A 4,808-nucleotide genomic window follows, 5' to 3' on the forward strand; every position below is an offset into this window, starting at 1 on the left:
TCTTCCCGGAGTCTGAGTCTCTTTTGACCATCAATTTTCATTCGTATGGAGCCTCTTCAGTCTTCCCTCAATCATTTCAACTGGTGAATTCTCTTATGTTTGACATTCCTCATCTCTTTTCCGGTGGATTCAATTCAAACTTTTCGGGTTGATCATATTATTTTCCTTGATCAAGTGTTCTCCTTTCTCGTTTGCCTCTCGCCATTCAATCATTCCGGAGTTCGGAAGACATCTCAGGAGATTTGTCTGTGTTCCAATTAATTCGAGATTGTCACCTCATTCAAATATTTCAATTGTTCTGGTGCATCATCTATCTCTTCAACAATCCTTTCCAACGGTGTTATCTCTTCAGTGGGCCCTAACCCACAGGTCTTTTCCCAGGATCTTACCTGACTCTTCTAATTCTCCCGGAGTTATTCTCGATTCTTTTCAAGTGTTACGTAAGAATGGATCCCATCAGTCAGATGCCTTTCCAAGATTGATTTCAAAACATTTTCATTGTTGCCTCAACCTCTTCGCTTTTCGTTCTCCCGGAGTGCCTTAACAAATTGTGGTGGTGTTTCACGTTGTCATTTGAAGACCGAAGAAGAGTTTTTCCTCTAAATCTTGTCTGTTCTCTCGAAGTTTCATGGTTCTAGCTTCATGTTATCCTCGCGAATTATTCCATTTGTCAGATATTCTTTTCATCCATCCGGAGTATTTCCAGAGTTGTTTTTTTTCGACTCGATCATCCGAATGTCATCCTTTTGGAATATTTCTTCGTTCCAAGTTTTTAGATTCGTTCCCCAATTATTCTATATCCTTGCCCCTTCGTTCATCTCAATATTCTTTTGGTGCTTCGTTCAAGTATTCTTCAATCAGTTCGCGATCCCTTTGTTATCTTGTATCTTTTATCCCTCAAGTATCTTTGGGCATTTCTAATTCTTCCCGGTGATGCATTCTCTTTCATTAGTCATTTTCAAATTCTTACGGTGGTTCCTTCATATTCCTTTTCTTGGTTATCATATTAATTCCTTCGTTCTATCCAATCCTACCAGTGGTTCATGAAGACCTTCTCAAGTTTGCGATATGTCACTTCTCAATCCTTTTCAAGAAGAATAAGTAGCATGGAAAATCCGTTGCTTGTCATCAATTAAATTTGGTGAGGATAAGCATAACGTAAATCTTATTCTTATTTCATCCAAGTGAGTAATCCCTTCCTTTGCTTATTCTTTCTTCCTTCATTCTATCTCGTCATCCTTTTGTCACCGGAGTTCTTCACGGTGGTTCTTAATTATTTAATTCATTCTTCAAGAGTTAATCAAGATTTCGTTGGTGGAGTTCAAGTATCTTTTCTTCTCGCGTCTAGAAGTGCAAATAATTCTCTGTTTTCTTTTGAAGAAGAGTTTTGCATTTCTTCATTCTTCTCAGCTATTCAATCTTTTCCGTTTGTGGCCGGTTATCACCTCACAGTTTTGAGATGTTTTTGATAAGTCCACAACAAGCATTATTCTTTCATTGTTGATTTTCTCAACAACTCCATTCAATCCTTCCTTCTAAGTTCTTTTCATTCCATTCTTTCAATTCTTCCGGAGGCATTGTGTTGTTCATCTCATCAAGTGCCATCCCATCTTGTGAAGTTCATGTTCTATTCCTTCCATTTTCAGCCAGAGTGCTTCCTAAATTCTTCCATTCTTATTTCTTTTCTATCTTGTTCTAACCGGAGTGGTTTCAGAGTCAATCTATTCCTTGAGATTTTGATTCTCATCATATTCGTCATTCCTATTTTCTACCGAGTGCTCTCGACTTTGTTCATCTTCTTTCTTGCGTTCTTACTTCACCTCTTCCTCTTTCCCTTCCGTCTCGTTCCTAAGATCTCGGGACAAGATCTCTTATTAGTGGAGGAGAGTTGTAGCGCCCCGGATTCGATGCGCCAGGTATTTCTCAGTTATTCACCATAGTTGCCATGTCATTTGCTTGCGTGTTGCATTTTGCCATGTCATCATCTGCATTTCATCTGCATGTTTTTCCAAACTTGCATCCGTTCGGGTTCCCCCGGCTCTCTCCGTTGTCCGTTCTGAGCCCAGACACTCGCACGCACCCGTCGCCTCTCTCAGACCTTGTTTCGTGAGCAGGAGAAAAATGTTCTCAGAATGGGCCGAGATTTGCCGAGTGGCCTTGGTATATCACCAGTAGACCGCCTGTCAAATTTTGTTCCATTTGGAGGTCGTTTGATGCCCCAACGGTTAACCGCGTAGCCCGAAACCCCCTTCTCTTTGCAGCCCAGCACCCCTTCACACAGCCCACCTAGCCCATCCTAACCCCCTTCATGCTCTCGGTCATTCGATCACGATCGTGTGGGCGAAAACCGCACTCCATTTGGACTCTCCTAGCTCCCTCTACCTATATATATGCCCTCTCCCCCGAAATCCCGGGTCCAAACCCTAGCCCCGCTCCTCCGCGCCACCGAACATGTCTGACCCGCCACTGGACGTCCACCGCCGCCGCTCCCGGCCAATCCAGCCTCGCCACGTGGCGCGTCCGTCGTCCCCGCGCCGCCGGCCCGCCAGGCCCGGGACGGGCCCCCGAGCCTGGCCGCGCCTCTGTCGCCCGCGCGCTCCTCGGCCTCTGCGTTGACAGCTGCCGCCTCGCCTCCTGACGGCGCCGCCCTCCTCCGCCGCCCGGCCCCTCGCCGGACCCCGCCGCCGCCTCCTCGACGCCCGAAGCCGGACGTGCCTCGCCGCCCGGCCCCGCCGTCCCCGACCCCCGTCGGTGCCTCCCCGAGCATCTCCAGCCCCCGCGCAACCCATCTCCGGTCATCCTCGTTTCCCGCGTCCCAGATCCAGATCCAAGAGGTTGACCCTGTTTTTTTTCTCCAAGTCCCGAAAATATTGCCCTATTCATCATGCCATAACTTCTTGCATGTAGCTCCATTTTGTGCGTGTAATATATGAAAATGTTCATCATGAGGTACTTTTCATTTCATTCCGTTGTGCCATTCTTGTTTGAGTCCATCTTGATGTCATTATCATCGTTGCAAGAGTGGTATATGATGTTAACTGCTGTCTGTTAACAGAACTTGGTGATTTGTCTTTTTCGTTTCATTTTGTGTGTGCATCCTATGAGCTTGATGTCTACATGAGTTTTGAGCTACATCATGCCATCTTTACAGTGGTGCAACCCATATATTTTTGTGTGCTTTGTGGTGAGCGCATCAAGCTCGTGAAGTAGGGTACTCACTGTTACTGTTTTGCTAGGCTGAACCTATTATATCATGATGCTATGTAAACTTGCTGCTACAAGTCATTCTGCGGATAATCTGGAGATGCTCAATAAGGATGTTTTGTTACACATGTCATGCTCTATGCATCCATGCCCCTGGTTGCATTTATAGACTGTTGTAGCTTGTTGTAATCATGCTCCAAACTTGCTAAATAATGTTGTTGTCAGCTTGTTAACATTAAGTTCCATTTTTCCATGAGTTTTGCTAGTGATCCGTGCACCCTATGACTATGCTATTGCCATGCTTAGCTTCATAATTATGTCATCTTACTGTTGGCTGTGGTGAGTTGCACAAGCTCACCAACATGCCTACTTATCGTTGTTCCTGCCATGTACTGTTATTCTGAATCTATCTTATCATTTGCCATGTTTGCATGAATGCTTCCATCTTTTCTGTTGATCTTTGGAATTAGTTCAGTAAGGGAGTTTTGTACTTTGTCTTTAGTATTAGCATGCCATGCCTTTGTTTGCCAGGATAAGTTCCTGTAACATGTTATTTGATAGCTTGAAACATTGTAACCTGATGTTATTTCTGTCATGCTTAGTGATTTTCTGCTAAGTCTGTGAACTGTTATTATTTGCAATGTTGCCATGTCCTTTTGAGCATGTTCTAGTGATTTCTGGAGATAGCTCGGTGTTCATGTTTTGTCATGCTTTACCTGTACATCATGTCCATGACTTTTGTTTTCCGGTTGGGTTGCTGTACCATATCTTCATGATGCTTGCTAGATGCCTAGTTGCTGTTTTGGACAGCTTGTCCTTTAAACTTGTTTTATGTGTATGTGTTGAACCGTTGCTCCGTTGTAAGTGTGGTCCATATGAAACTTGCTTAGATTTGCATGTAGTTTCATCTTTTCATGTTGAATCCTTGTTTTGAGAGTGTTTGCTTGATGTTTGAATGCCTTTTGCATCAATGTCATGTTTAACTTGTTTTGCTCATATCTTCTAGGTCGTAGCTCCGAACTAAATGAACTTTATATGAAAGTTGACTAGAATTTCATGTAGATCATCTTGGTGCACTCTAACTTGCTGTTTAATAACTTGAACATAAGGTTTATTAAGATCTGGACCAATTTCGAAATTTGCATATGAGGACTTACCGGATTTGTTAATGTTGTTTCCGGCCTCATTTAAACTTGCTTTGATGTGTTGTTCTTGTTTGCATCATCTCTTGCCATGAGTAGAGTCATATAACCTTCATCATGCGTCATGTTTGATGGTGCATCATGCCATGTCTATGTGTTGTGTGTTTACCTTGTTGTTTGCTTCTTTCCGGTTGTGCTCCTTCTCGTTAGTTCCTGTTTCGTTGCGATCGTGAGGATTCGTTCGTCTAGGCTTGGTTCGTCTTCGTGGCTTCATCTTCTTCATAGACTCGTTCTTCTTCCTTGCGGGATTTCAGGCAAGATGACCGTCACCTTGGATATCACTACTATCATTGCTATGCTAGTTGCTTCGTTCTATCGCTATGCTGCGCTACCTATCACTTGTCCTTCAAGCCTCCCAAATTGCCATGTCAGCCTCTAACATTTTGCATCCCTCCTAGCAAA

This window comes from Triticum dicoccoides, chromosome 2B (genome assembly GCF_002162155.2).
Source record: "Triticum dicoccoides isolate Atlit2015 ecotype Zavitan chromosome 2B, WEW_v2.0, whole genome shotgun sequence".
Lineage (NCBI taxonomy): Eukaryota > Viridiplantae > Streptophyta > Magnoliopsida > Poales > Poaceae > Triticum > Triticum dicoccoides.